This window comes from Ovis canadensis, chromosome 7, assembly GCF_042477335.2.
Source record: "Ovis canadensis isolate MfBH-ARS-UI-01 breed Bighorn chromosome 7, ARS-UI_OviCan_v2, whole genome shotgun sequence".
Lineage (NCBI taxonomy): Eukaryota > Metazoa > Chordata > Mammalia > Artiodactyla > Bovidae > Ovis > Ovis canadensis.
The window spans coordinates 28074169-28090313 of record NC_091251.1 but is presented as its reverse complement, the minus strand read 5'-3'; the positions used below and the strand labels follow the sequence as shown (position 1 = coordinate 28090313).

General features: G+C 40.0%; 1 pseudogene; it reads left to right on the top strand.

The window, feature by feature from the left end:
* The first annotated feature begins 14569 nt into the window (after positions 1–14569).
* Positions 14570–15180, top strand: LOC138444076 (large ribosomal subunit protein uL16-like; annotated as a pseudogene).
* Positions 15181–16145: the final 965 nt, after the last annotated feature.

The window sequence follows — 16145 nt, the reverse complement described above, 5'->3', positions numbered from 1 at the left end:
CTCCCCCAAGCTGCAACCAGCTGTGTTGAAGCAGTTACCCCTGCTCACCCTTGGTGCCAGGTTTCCCCACCAGGTCTAGCAAATGCCACAGGATGGACCCTTGAGACAGAAGGGCCCTTAGAAATCACCTAGTCCTCAACCAACCCTCTCATTTGATGAAGCAGGAAACCAAACCCAGGGAAGGTAAGTGATGTGCCCAAGGTCATCCTGCAAGACAGTGGCAGAGCCCAAACTCCCATTCCTGGGCTTCTGAAGAGCCACGTCTCACAGATACATCCTGTGGTTGCAGGGAAGCCAGCTGTCATGAGATGTAGGATGTACTCAGTGTAATGTCTTTCAGAACACAGCCAAGTCTTGGGGGGGGAGGATGTGGTGAGTGCATGACACACCTGTTTTATGTGACTTTGGGGTTCACCTATGTGTTTAAATATTCACGGCGGGTTTGCCTTCCTGGTAGTGTCTGAGAAGTTGATCATCCTAGAAAAGGGTGTGAATTTGTTGATGGAGAGAGTCATGTGACGATTCTTGATCATGAGTTCCTTCTTTGTGTAATGTGCTGTCTCTACTGCCTCCTTCAAACCTCATACAGATTTCAGAGACAAAACCAAGGCTTAGAGAGGTGAAACAGCTAGCCTCAAACTTGTCTTTCTGATACAAGAGAACTTGTTCTTATGCACTACATTGAAAGAGCCAGGCAGATGAGGGAAGAGGGGATAAGCAGTTCAGTTTGTCTCATTTGCTGACTTGCAAAGGCTGTTTTTATCCTCATTCAGAAACTCATTGTTCTTGGTTGGAAAGATTCCCACAGTGGGTCCCTAATAAGCAGCTTTGGACAATGGCAGCCCTGAGTCCCAGGACCAGCCCTTAAACAGGCCCCTGTGGCCCGCTGGACCAGGGGTGAGCGGGGCCAAGGACTGGAGATGGTGAGACAGATGAGGGCAGGTCTGAGGCTTCATCTGCCTGACTGAGGCCCTCAAGGTAGCCACAAATATGCCAGCAAATGGAAAGACCAGAGACAGATTCAAACCTGATAGGGCTTCCGTGGACTGCCAATGGTCTGTGATTGTAGGGGCTGATACAGGGGACATCAGTGGAGTTGCCCACCAAGCATCAGCTGCTATTGGTCAAGGGACCAATGAAAGGACTCACACAGATATGGACCACTCCCATTCCTGAAGTTCAGATGGGGCTGACCCCCACTTCTGTGGTTCCTGGGATGAGCAAGTGACCCTGTCCTAGTCGATCAGCATATTCCAAACTTTGACCATAGTGACTGGTCCGAGGAGAGCCTGGAAACCAAATTGGTTAAATGAGGCTTGGTCCTTGGGATTTTGAAAATTGAGAAACCTACTACTAGGGGTAATGGGCTGGGAGGATGGAAGGACATCCCTTGGAGAGAGACTCTAGATGTCTCCATTTTGGCCTGAGAGAGTCCTGACGAATTCAGAGAAGTGGAGATACCAGCATACCGGCATACATAGAACTTATTGTTTGCTGGACTTTGTACATTATTTTGCTCGTTTCTCAGAATAATCCTGATGGTCATCGTTATCCCCTTTTCAAAAACTGAACACATATAAGTACTTGATAAATATTAGCTGCTCCGTGCCAATCAGCCTGGTGTTTCCCAAATTTCCCTAGAAAGGATCCTCGGTGCTTGACAGACTGCCAGGTGTCACCCCTGGGAATTCTGGTCCAGGAGCTCTGGATCAGGGCCCAGGAATCTGTGTTTTAACAAGTGCCCTGAGGACTCTCACCATCAAGGACATTTGGGAAGTGCATTCAACTCAGTCCCCACCACAGCCTACCAAGAAAGGTTATTACAGACATTTTAATTTAAAGTTGCAGCAAGCAAGGCTCAAGAGAGGTTAGGTAACCTGCCCAAGCTGACACAGGTGGCGAGTGACCGAGCTGGGGTTTGAACCTGGAGCTACCTGACTTTCACACTCCTTGTGGAAAGGGGGTGATAACAACTGCCTGTATGTGTCACAGGTCATGAAAGACTCAAATGATGGAAAGAACTTCACAAAGTGGAAACTGAAAACCACTGCCAAGAAAGAGAAGTGGTGATTTATGAAAAAGAAGCCCAAGTAACAAGAGCAAAACAAAGACCTAACAGTGAAAGTCGTTCAGTCGTGTCCGACTCTTTGAGTCCATGGAATTCTCCAGGCCAGAGTACTGGAGTGGGTAGCCTTTCCCTTCTCCAGGAGATCTTCCCAACCCAGGGATCGAACCCAGGTCTTCCTCATTGCAGGCAGATTCTTTACCAACTGAGCCACTAGGGAAGCCCAAGAGTGCTCAAGTGGGTAGCCTATCCCTTCTCCAGTGGATCTTCCTAACCCAGAAATCAAACTGGGGTCTCCTGCATTGCAGGAGGATTCTTTACAAACTGAGCTAGCAGGGAAGCCCTAAACCACTTGGTAACTGAGATGACCTACATGGAAGTTTTTCCCTCCCTTTTAAAATTTGTGTATAATAAAATTTGCTCTTTGTGTCAACCACCAGATAGGCAGACTAGATTTTAGTTTGTAGATCTTAGTTGTAAAAAGAAATGGATCAGCTCTCTGGGAATGTCCTAAGTCTTGCTGATGGACTTCTGAAAGTGTTACAAGTTTTGGCTGGGATTCAGAGGAGACTGGACTCACATCCTAGCTCTGAGACTAACAATTTGGGTGACTGTGGACAAGTCACCTTTATGTCCTATAAGAAGAGTGGCATGGGCCGTGCATCTTCTGACAGCCTTAGTTGATAGTTTGTTACGTTCTTTCCCTCTCTGCCCTGAGGCTCCAGGTTAGGCTTTGTTGAATGTGAAGTTTAGGAAAGGCATTCATGGTAAGAACTCTGGGGTAACAAAAGGGTTAAATGTGGGAGCAGCAGTCTTTCTGCCGAGGTAGGAGCTCTTTGTTGAGAAACTAGCAAAATGATTTTAAGGTCCCAACCTATAGATAGCCCAGTCTTTACTCACCCACTATTGCCTGGGTCGTCCAGCTGGCCCAATAACGAAGCAGAGAGAAAACCAGTCTGAACTGAGCGCTCACCAGGTGCCCAGAGCTTGACACAGGTCCTCTCATTTCATTCTCACAGCAGAATCCGCTTTGAGGTACTTATCATTCTTTTCACTTTCCAGATGAAGACACTGAGGTTCAGAGATGCTATGTCATTTGCTCAAGGTCACACAGCCCAGGAAGGTATGAGCTGGTATCAGAACCCATGGCTTCCTGGCCTGAAGGATGGAGGTGTTTCCTCAATCCTCAGATCCTGAGAAGCCTACACCGAACGGCAGCGAGATTCATCTTCTCCAAATCTTGGTTTGACTAATTTCACAACATTTCTCAAGAATCTAGCTCTCAGAACCAGTGCGCTCCTCCCACTCATCTCTGCGGTTCTCCAGACTTCTAAGTTTGTGACAAAAATCAGCCTCTCTGTGGTCCGTGGAAATAGATGTCTTAAAACAAAAGTGATCAGAACCTCAGGAACAAGGAGGATGGATGGCTACCTCTGGAGAGAGTGACACTAGATGTTTTGAAGGATAAATAGCAATCTCTTCTGGAACTTCCCTGGTGATCTAGTAATTAAGACTTTGTGCTTCCAATGCAGTGGGCTTGGGTTCAATCCCTGGTCAGGAAACTAGGATTCCACATGCCCCATGGCCAATGACGAAAACAAGCAAACAACAACAACCGCCCCCCCCCCCAACAACTCTTTCTAATGCTTGAAAAATAGGAAGAGATAACATGGCTGATGATACCATCCTGAGCTAGAGCTGGGAGGCCTGTATGATCAGCGTAGAGCCACCTCTCTGGAGTGGGTATCCTCCCAGAAGTATCAGGAGAAACAGAGCATGTCTGTGTGCTGATAGGACTGGTCCAGAGGAGAGGGAGGCACTTAAGATGGAGAAAAGACAGAATCTGGGAGAAAATCAGAGGCCTGGGGTCCTGTAATAGAGGCTTAGTCTTCAGTACAGGAAAGGACACTTCTTCCTTTGTGACAGAAGAGAAAGGAGAAGAAGGTGATAGGTAAAGTTAGGTGGGTAGCTTTGGTGGAGGGGACATCTGCTTTTGAGGGAAATGTGAGGCAAGGTCAACAGTGGGAGCAGAAAGGAGCAGAATGGCTGTTGAGGTTTGAGGAGAGACAAGAAGGTATGAAATGTTGTTCTGAAGGATGGGAAAACCACCACCTCTGGAAAGCCTGTTGTTACCTGCAAGAGATGACCATAACTTTAAAGTGGGACCTGTCAGCATGGCTCGGCTGCTTAGTGCAGGCATCAAAGGTGTCGGCAGCTGGATTTAACTAGCCAGATGAGCATAATGCATAGAGTGTGGGGGCAAGGAAGAGGGGGTGTTTAGAAAGTTGTAAGAATGGACCATGCATTCTAAGTTGGCTAAAGAGGGAAGTGAGTCATGACAGAGTGAAAAAGCAGGAGATGGTTGGTAGGCTGGAGAATGGCTGGGATTGAATAACTGTTGGGATGGGAGTACCACAATAGGTTACCAAATGAACTTAACTGATGTTTATAGGGAATTCCATCCAAAAGCAGCAGGATGCACATTCTTTTCAAGTGCACATGAAACATTTTCTGTGATAGATCACATGCTGGATCACAAAACAAGCATTTGTAAATGTAAGAAACTTGAGATCATATTAAGCATCTTTTCCAACCATAGTGCTAGGAGGCTAGAAACCAACTGCAAGAAAAAAACTGGAAAAAAAAGAAGTGGATGCTAAACAAGATGCTGCTAAACAACTAACGGATCACTGAATAGATCAAAGAGGAAATAAAAAAATAATCTAAAGACAAACGACAATGAAAACATGATGATCCAAAACCTATAGGACTCGGCAAGAGCAGTTTGAAGAGGAAACTTTATAGCAATACAAGCTTACCTCAGGGAAAAATAAGAATCTCAAATAACTGCCTAACGTTACACATAAAGCAACTAGAGAAAGAAGAGACAAAACCTAAAGTTGGCAGAAAGGAAGAAATCATAAAGATTAGAGCAGAAACAAATAAAATAGATGCTTTAAAAAAAACTATAGAAAAGATCAATGAAACTAAAAGCTGCTTCTTTGAGAAAGTAAAAATTGATCAGCCTTTAGCTAGACTCATCAATAAGAAGTTAAAAGGAAGTTCCAATTGATAACACAGAAATACAGAGAATCATAAAAGTCTACTGTGAATAGCTATATGCCAACAAAATGGACAACCTAGAAGAAATGGACAATCTTTAGAAGAATGGACACTGGGTGTAATGGAGAAGGAAATCACTACCCACCCCAGTATTCTTGCCTGGAGAATTCCATGGACAGAGGAGGCAGGGGTCCATGGGGTCATAAAGAGTCAGACATGACTGGGCGACTTAACACACACTGGGTATACATTTCAGCTAAAAAAATTAGAACAATAAATAAATATTGAACTTTGGCTAAGGATACTCATGCTGGAGGATTTGGAGGTAAAAGGCGCTGATTTCTGAAACTTAATTTTAAATGCATTAAAAAAATAAGATGGGTTGATAGATACGTGATCAAGTGAATAAGCAGAATATTAATGCTAGAAGTTAAATGGCAAATATGTGAGTGATTATTGTACAATTTTTTCAGGTTGTATGTACGAAAAAATTCAGGATGAAATAATAATGTAGAAGACAGCATGCAAAAACAAAGATATTATATAATTAAGATTATGAATGATTTTTTAAAAATTATTTATTTTTATTTCTTGGCTTTGCAGCACGGCCATGTGAGATTTTAGTTCCCTGACCAAGGACTGAACTCACACCCCTTGCATTGGAAGCATGGAGTCTTAACCATTAGACCACCAGGGAAGTCCCCATGAATGCCTTTTTAAAATCACCTAAAATATTACACTGTGTTTTATATTCAATTTAAATACTTGTAACATCATTCTTGTGTTACCAAATTTTGAAAACAAACATTTCAGAAATTTTGAAATAGAAAAATAGAAACCAAATTTTTAAAATCTGTAAACCTGTGACCCTCAGAGAATCACTTAGTGACATATTAGTATATTTTTTTGTTTACTAATATCTTGAACATTTTCTTATTAGTGACTATTCTTAAAACCATGATTTTTTAGATAGTATATTCCATTGTATGTATGTACTATTTAAACTGTAAAAACGTTCCCCATGGTTAAACATTGGCTTGTTTCCCAAGTTTTTCTATTGCAAACAAAGCTGGGGTGAACAGTACTAGGTATACATCTTTGACCACATTTTGATTTTTCTTCAGATGAATTCCTTGAAGTTGGGTTGCTAGGTCAAAAGTTAGAAACATTTTTTACAGTTTCAGTTAAAACTAGCAAATTTACATACTCTATCAAGTGTACAAGAACACTTTTTTCATGCAATTTAGTCCCCTTTGGATATATATTTTTTTAATTTAGTTTTTTTTTTTTTTGCCAATTTCATAGGAGGAAGATTGTACCTTATTATAGTTTTAATCCATATTCCTTTGAATGCTACGAAACATTTCTTTTCCTCACTCAGTCATGTCCGACTCTTTGGACCCCATGACCAGGCTCCTCTGTCCATGGGATTCTCCAGGCAAGAATACTAGAGTGAGTTGCCATTCCCTTCTCCAGGGGATCTTCCCGACCCAAGCATCGAACCTGGGTCTCCTGCATTGCAGGCAGATTCTTTACAGTCTGAGCCACCAGGGAAGCCCTAAATTCAAATAGTGATTTGTATCCCTTTTTTTTTAATTTATCTATCCACATCTATTTTTCTGTCATTCTGGGGGAATTTTACTATTTTAATTATTGATTTACTAAAACTTTTAAAAATATTTATATTAAAACTTCTTGTAAAATGACTGTTATTCCATGCCTCACATGTTTGCTACAGATATTTTCCCTAGCTCATGACTTCTCTTTTTTTAACTGAAAGTTTTAGTTTGGGATACTTGTATATTTGGGTTTCCCAGCTGGCACTGGTGGTGAAGAATCTGCCTATCAATGCAGGAGACATAAGAGACATGGGTTCAATCCCTGGGTCAGGAAGACCCCCTGGAGGAAAGCATGGCAGCCCACTCCAGTATTCTCACCTGGAGAATCCCATGGACAGAGGAGACTGGTGGGCTACTGTCCATAGGGTCGCAAAGAGTCAGACGTGACTGAAGTGAACTGAGCATTCACACACTTATATATTTACATGTAGTTGTAAGAAATAATGCAGAGAAATTCTGCACACCCTTCACTCAGTTCCAGTGGTAAGATCTTACAAAAGTATAGTCAAATATCATAACCAGGATATTATCATTGACACATTCAATATACAGAACATTTCCATCGCCACAAAGATCCCTCATGTTGGCTTTTTTATAGCCACACTTTTCTCCAGCCCCAAGTCCCTCGTTAACCCCTGGCACAATGATTGTGTTCTACATTTCTATAATTTTGTCTTTTAGGAATTTTGTATAAGTAGAATAATGTAATATGTAAATGTTTGAGACTGTCTAATTTAACTCAGCACAGTTCTCTGCAGACTCACCCCAGTTGTATAATTGCTCCCTCCTTTTCATTGCTGGGTAGTATTTCATGATACCAGGGTTTAACTGTTCCACCCATTCTAGGACATGGAGGGTTATTTCTAGTTTTTGGCTATTATGAATAAAGCTGTATAAGAATTCTTATATAGCTTTCTATGTAAACATAAGTCTTCATTTCTCTGGGATAAATGCCCAGGGGTGCAATAACTAGATTGTATGGAAGCTGTGTGTTTAGTTTTCAAAGGAACTCTCTCTTTTCCAGAGAGGCCATACCATCTTACATTTCCACCAGTTATATAAATAACTGAGTTTCTCTTTATCCTTGGTAGTGTTGGTGTTGTCATTTTTTTTTTCCAGAAATTCTAATGGGTATGTATAGGGGTAGCTTATGGTGGGCTTCCCTAATAGCTCAGTTGGTAAAGAATCTGCCTGCAATGCAGTGATTTGATTCCTGGGTCAGGAAGATCCCCTGGAGAAGGGATAGGCTAGCCACTCCACTATTCTGGCCTGGAGAATTCCAAGAACTATATAGTCCATGGGGTCCCAAAGAGTCGGACACAACTGAGCAACTCTCACTTCACTATGGTGGATTTAATTTGCATTTCCCTTATGGTTAATGATATTCTATATGTCTATCTGCCGTCCTCTTTGGTGAAATGTCACTTCATGCACTTTGTCTGTTTTCTCACTGGATACTTTCTTATTTCCTTTTCTTTTCTCCTGTTGAATTTTGAGAGCTCTTTATGCATACTAGTTACTAGCTTTTTGTCATATATGCGGACTTTGGTAGAGCACAAGTTTTTTCATTTTGATGAAGATCAATTAATCCTTTTATAGATGATGCCTTTGGTGTCAAGACTAAGAACTCTGGGTTTAGCCTTATGTCTGGAAAATTTTCTTCAATGTTTCTATCTAAAAGTTTTATAGTTTTACATTTTACTTTTAAGTCCATGATCCATTTTGAATTAATTTTTACATAAGCTATGAGGCTAAGGTTGAGAGTTTGTTTTTAACCTATGAATGTCCAGTTGCTCAAGCACCATATTTTGAGAAGTCTATCTTTCCTCCATTGAATTGCTTCGTAAAAAATCATTTAGGTGTATATGTGGCAATCTATCTATTTCTGGATATGCTATCCTGTTGATTTAATGTTTATGCCTCTTTCAATAGCACACAGGCTTGATTTATGTAGCTATTTAATAAATCTGAAAATTAGGTAGATTAATTCCTCCAATTTTTTCCTTTTTTTGGCCATGCTGTGAGTAATGTGGGATCTTAGTTCCCTGACCAGGGATTGAACTCATGCCCCCTGCACTGGAAGTGTGGAGTCCTAACCACTGGACTGCCAGGGCAGTCCCCCTTCCACTTTTTTCTCATTTAAAATTGTTTTAATTATTGTAGCTTTTTGGCCTTTTCATAGAAATTATATAAAAACCTCGCCTATGTCTACAAAAAAAAATCTTTGTGGGGTTTTGATAGAAACTGCATTAAACTTAGATATTAGTTTAAAAATGAGTGGCATCCTTACCATGCTGAACTTTCCAATCCATTCACACAATCTGTCTCTCCATTTATTTAATTTTTTTTTCTTTCACTAGGGTTTTGAGTTTCAGCATACGAGTCTTCTCATATTTTGTTAGGTTTGCACTTAAGTATCTCATTTTTTGAACAATTTAAAATGGCATTTTAATTTCAGTATTCACATGGTCGTTGCTAGAATGAAAAATGAAAGTGCTAGTTGCTCAGTTCTGTCTGACTCTTTGCCACTCTATGGACTGTAGCCTCCCAGGCTCCTCTTTCCATGGAATTCTCCAGGCAAGAATACTGCAGTGGGTAGCCATTCTCTTCTCCAGGGGATCTTCCCAACCCAGGGATCAAACCCACATCTCCTGCATAGCAGGCCGATTCTTTACCTTCCGAGCCGCCAGGGAAGCCCATATAGAGGTATAATTGATTTTACTGTGTGGAGCTTGTATACTATAACATTGATGAACTTACTTCTTAATTTTAGGTGGGTTTTTTGGGGCAGATTCCCTGGGGTTTTAGGCAGACAATCATGCCATTTGCTAACAGTGCCATTTTTGTTTCTTTCTTCAAATCATTATGCCTTTAATTTTCTTTTCCTACCTTCATACTCTCACTAGAACTTCTGCATTATGTTGACTAAGCGTGATGAAAGTGGAAATACTTGCTGTGTTCCTGAAATCTGGGAGAAAGCATTCAGTCTTTCTCCAGTAAGTAAAATGTTAACTGTAGATTTTCTGTATCGAGTTAAAGTTCCCTTCTCTTCCTTTTTTTCTAGGAGTGTTTATCAAGAATGGATGTTGAATTCGGTCAAATGCTTTTCCTGGAATAATTGATACGACTGAGTGAGTGATTTTTCTCCTTTAGACTTTAAAGTGGATTATAGTAACTGATTTTCAAATGTTGAATTAACCTTGCATCCTGGGAATGATATTCATTGTGCTGTAGTATATGATTCTTTTTATATAGTGCTGAATTCTATTTGCTAATATTTTGTTAAGGATTTTTACATGTATATTTATGATAAGAACTGATTTGTAGTTTTCTTTTTTTGCATTATTTTTATTTGGTTTCGGTATCAGGGAAATACTAGTTTAATATGTTATGAAAATTCTTTTCCTACTCTCTGGAAGAGATTGTGTAGAATTGGTGTCAATTCTTTAAATGTTTCATAGGCTTTTCCAGTGAAACCATCTGGATCTGATGCTTTCATTTGAGAAGAGTTTTTAAGTTATGAATTCAGTTTCCTTAGTAGTTATAGGATCAGCTACTCAAGTTATCTGTTTCATCTTAAGTTGTGACAGTTTGTGTTTTGGGGGGAATTGGTCTTTTTCATCTAAGTTGTCAAATGTGTATAGAGTTGTTCTTAGTACTTCCTTATTTTCCTTTTGATCTCTGCAGGATCTGTATGAAAATTCAATTTCATTCAATTTCATGAAACCTCAATTTCACCACTCCTGACATTGATAATTCAAGGCTTCTCTCATTTTTTCTTTGTCTTCCTAGTTTTGTAATTTTATTGATTTTTTCAAAGAATCAGCTCTTTGTTTCATTGATTTTTTCTATTGTTTTTGTTTTCAATTCTATTGATTTCTCTTCTTATCCTCATTATTTCCTTTCTTATTCCATTATGTTAAAAAAAAAAAGTCTTTATGATATCAATCTTAAATTCATTGAGGCTTGTTTTATGGCCCAGGATACAGTCTATCATCATATACCAAGCTAAACGTATACCAAGATGTACGTATACCAAGATATATTCTATCAGGATATGAAAAGAATGTGTAATTCCGCTGTTATTGGGTGGAATGTTCTAAAAATGTCAATGAGATCCTGTTGGTTGTTGTTTTCTTCTATATCCTTGCTGATTTTCTGTCTAGTTCTATCACTTGTTGAAAAAGGAATATTGACGTCTTCAGCCCTAAGTGTGGATTTGTTTATTTCGCCTCTCAGGCCTGGTACTTGTTACTACATATATTTTGCAGCTTTGTTGTTGGTGTATATATGTTTAGGACTGCTGTGCTTTCTTGGTAGATATGTCCTGTTATTACCGTGTAATGTCCCTCTTTGTCCCTGGTAAAATTATTTGCTCTGAAGTTTGCTTTGATATTAATATAGCCACTCTTGCTTTCTTTTGATTGCTATTTGCATGGGAGTTATATTTCCTAAAGAGCCTCTTTAAAATGGGAAATAGATGATGAGGATTATAGTTAAATACTTTTAAAATATAGACTAAACTTTTAGCTATACATAAAGAAAAGAATCCAAAAGTGCAAAGACCAAGCAGCATTGCTGAACTCACTTATTTTACTCCCAGTGTGCTCTCTTACGGGTGAACAAATTAATAAAAGAGTAATGTATTCTAGTAACTTTGATATGCCTAATTCAAAGATGGCTTATACTGATCCTCCTAGAACCTATGCCAAAGAACAGAACTGTAATCAGAGGTTTTCTCCTAATTTGTATTTTCTGGGGACAATTCCTCCAACCTCTAGAATTTTGCTGGATTCCCCCAGGCCTCACATTCACAAAAGATCGTAGATAGAGGATTTTAATATTTTTCCAAATGAAATCTTATGTATGACCACAGAGGCATGCCAACAAGACTGAAAGAGGTTCATCCAAGAACTTTAAACTTGTGACCCATTAATGGACCCACACTGTTGATTGTGTCCTGTGAATTAACATTTTTACAAATTCTGTAATTATCTTCTAATTAGCACAAGTACAGTAAATTTTGTTGTATCTTTTTTTTGTATTAAAGTTGCCAGTTTTAAAAATGTAGATATTTAAAATATGGTTTGATTTTCGTGGCCCCATTCAGATATTTATTCATTTTTAACTTACTAGGAATCTAAAAAAAAAAAAAGACACTAACAGAGTTCTCTTTTGATGGTTCAGTGAGCCCTGAGTCCTTTGAGTATCAGGTTCTGTTCAGTCACTCAGTCGTGTCCAACTCTGCAACCCCATGAATCACAGCACACCAGGCCTCCCTGGAGTTTACTCAAACTCGTGTCCATCAAGTCGGTGATGCCATCCAGCCATCTCATCCTCTGTCATCCCCTTCTCCTCCTGCCCCCAATCCCTCTCAGCATCAGTACCTGGTTCAGTTCAGTTCAGTCACTCAGTCGTGTCTGACTCTTTGCGACCCCATGAATCACAGCACGCCAGGCCTCCCTGTCCATCACCAACTCCCAGAGTTCACTCAGACTCACGTCCATCGAGTCCGTGATACCATCCAGCCATCTCATCCTCTGTCGTCCCCTTCTCCTCCTGCCCCTAATCCCTCCCAGCATCAGAGTCTTTTCCAATGAGTCAACCCTGATCTAGGATGACTGGATTCGTATTAGCTGATTATTTATGCTTTTACCTAGAAAAAAACAGAACTCAAGTATTTTCCACTTGTGTTAGAACAACACTCTGAAAGAATCAACACTAGAAGGGTTGCTTTCTATCCATGAAACATATGGGGGGGATGCTGATCTACCAACTCAAATAAACCATTTAATATAACCAAAATGTATATCTTGTCCTTTATGTATGTAATATCAGGCAAGCTTCCCAAAGTAAATACAAATACAAAGTAGCCATTTTATCACCTTTTCTGAAAAGTCAAAATATTTCTCAAAAATCTGCTTAAAAACTGATGCCACAACTGTGTAATATAAATGCAAGCCAAAGACTAAGCCCCAGTCCTTTAAGATAGGATTTGTTGGTGAATTTAGATACTAAAAAAATTCCAATCCTCCAAATCATGGAGGCTATAAGAAAACGTCAGGAAAGTTAATGGCCTAGCTAACTTGAACACTAGCATGGGTTAAAAGACTTTTAAAAATCAACCATAACACAGTGGATGTTCATGCCATTCCACCGTTCGCTCACTGGAGGTGACAGGCTGAGGCCACACTGGTCAAAGAGAAAGGTGGAATTATGTAGGGTTATATGTCACCATCCTCATATTGAGCTTCCCTGATAGCTTACAGTTGGTAAAGAATCCTCCTGCCATGCAGGAGATCCAGTTCGATTCCTAGGTTGGCAAGATCTGCTGGAGAAGGGACAGGCTACCCACTCCAGTATTCTTGGGCTTCCTTTGTGGCTCAGCTGGTAAAGAATCTGCCTGAAATGTGGGAGACCTGGGTTTGATCCCTGGGTTGGGAAGATCCCCTGGAGAAGGGAAAGGCTATCCACTCCAGTATCCTGGCCTGGAGAATTCCACGGACTTTATAGTCCAAGGGGTCACAAACAGTCGGACATGACTGAGTGACTTTCACTTTCTTATCCTCAGACAAGTGTGATCTGACAGAGCCATATATAGGTATTATGGTGGGATTCAAGCTTTGAAATCATGGTATATATAATCAGAATTAACATAGATTTTTGTCTGTTATCCATTGCTACTTTAATAACAATAAAAGCAGTCCTTCTGAGGCTTAAAAGATAAATATTAAAAGAGCAAATAGGTACAGAAATCTCATTAACTGATTACTTAGGATCATTTCTTTCAAACCACTGATACATTAATTTGGAGCAAAGTTTAAACTGTTGTTTTGTTATGGTTTAAATAGGTAATACACTCACATGGGTCAAAAATCAAACAAAGAAGTGTGCAATAAAATACAATATTTAGAAATAAACCTACCTAAGGAGGCAAAAGACTTGTACTCCAAAAGACCCCAAATAGCCAAAACAATTCTGAGAAAGAATGGAGCTACAGTAATTATGCTCCCTCACTTCAGACTATGATACAAAGCTACACTCATCAAAACAGTATGGTAACTGGCACAAAAACAGACATATAGATCAGTGGGACAGGATAGAAAGCCCAGAAATAAACCCACGTGCCTGTGGTCAGTTAATCTATGACAAGCGAGGCAAGAATATATAATGGAGAAAAGACAGTCTCTTCAATAAATTGTGCCGGGGAGACTGGGTAGCTACACATAAGATAATGAAATTAGGATATGCTTTAACACTTTATACAAAAATAAACTCAAAATGTATTAAATATATAAATATAAGATGGGATACCATAAAACTCCTAGAGGAAAACATAAGCAGAACACTCTTTGACATAAATCACAGCAATAGTTTTTCAAATCTATCTCCTGAAGTAATGAAAAGTAAAAGCAAACCAATGGGACCTAATTAAACTTAAATGCTTTTGCACAGCAAAAGAAACTGTCAGTACAATAAAAGACAACCAAAACAATGGGAGAAAATATTTGCAAATGATGAAACTGACAGGGATTAATTTCCAAAGTAACCAAACAACTCATGAAGCTCAATGTCAAACAACCAAAAACAACCAAACAGTCAGATCAAAAAATAGGCAGAAGACCTAAATAGACATGTCTCCAAAGAAGACATACAGATGGCCAACAAGCATGTGAAAAGATGCTCAATATTGCTACTTATTAGAGAAGTGAAAATCAAAAGTACAGTGAGGTATCACCTCATATTAGGCAGAATAGCCATCATCAAAATGTTCACAAACACTCTTTTCCTTCAGAAGGCCACTGAAGATCCTGGTGTTGCCATGGGCCGCCACCCTGCCCTGTATTACTGGTACTATAAGAACAAGCCATACCTCAAGTCCCGCTTCTGCCGAGGTATCCCTGATGCTAAGATTTGCGTCTTTGACCGGAGGTGAAAGAAGGCAAAGTGAATGAGTTCCCACTCTGTGGCCACATGGTATCAGATGAGTATGAGCAGCTCTCCTCTGATGCTCTGGAGGCTACCCATATTTGCGCCAGCAAGTACATGGGAAAAAGTTATGTCAAAGATAATTTTCATATCCAAGTGTGGCTCCACCCTTTCCTCACCTGCATCAACAAGATGCTGTCCTGTGCTAGAGCTCGTAGGCTCCAGACAGGTATGTGCTGTGACTTTGGGAAGCCCCAGGGCCCACACCAGCCAAGTCGTAATGTCCATCCACAACAACCTGTAGAACAAGGAGCATGTGATTGAGGCCCTCCACAGGGCCAAGTTCAAGTTCCTTGGCCACCAGAAACCCACATCTCCAAGAAGTGGGGATTTACTAAGTTTAATGTGGATAAATCTGAAACCGTGGTGGTAGAAAAGCTCATCCCAGCGGGCGGTGGGGTCGAATACAAGCCCCTGGACAAATGGTGGGCCCTGCATTCATGAGAGGCTTGGCAATGTCCCCTCCTTACTCACACCCACCAGTGAATCCTACTTCCTTACCAAGAAAAAAAAAAACACAAACAAATGCTGGAGAGTGAAGTGTAAGTCACTCAGTTGTGCCCGACTCTTTGCAACCCCATGGACTGTCCATAGAATTCTCCAGGCCAGAATACTGGAGTGAGTAGCCTTTCCTTTCTCCAGGGTAGCTCCCCAACCCAGGGATCAAACCCAGGTCTCCCACACTACCAGTGGATTCTCTACCAGCTGAGCTATCAGGGAAGCCCTGTAAATGCTGGAGAGGGTGTGGGGAAAAGGAAACCCTCCTACACTATTTGTGCGAATGTAAATTGGTACAGTCTGTATGGAAAACAGTGTGAAGCTTTCTTTAAAAACTAAAAATTGAGCTACCAAATGATCCAGCAATCCCACTTCTGGGCATATATCTGGAAAAGACAGAAACTCTAATTTGAAAGCACATTCGCATATATAAAATAGATAACTAACAAGGACCTGCTGTATAACACAGAAAACTCTACTTAATATTCTGTAACGACCTGTAAGGGAAAAGAATCTTAGAAAGAATGGATATAATGTATAACTGATTCACTTTGCTGTACACCTAAAACTAACACAATATTGTAAATCAACTAGACTCCAATCAAATCTTTTAAAAAACAAAACAAAAAAAAAAAAACAGACCACCCCAATGTTCACAGCAGCACTATTTACAATAGCCAAGACATGTAAGCAACCTAAATGTCCATCAACAGATAAATGGATAAAGAAGTTGTGGTACAATGAGATATTACTCAGCCATAAAAAATGAAATACCATTTGCAGCAACATGGATCAATCTGGAGATTACCATCCTAAGTGAAGTCAGAAGAGAAAGAGAAATATAAAATTTCATTTATATGAGTAATCTAAAAAAAGAATACAAGTAAACTCACTGATAATACAGAAATAGA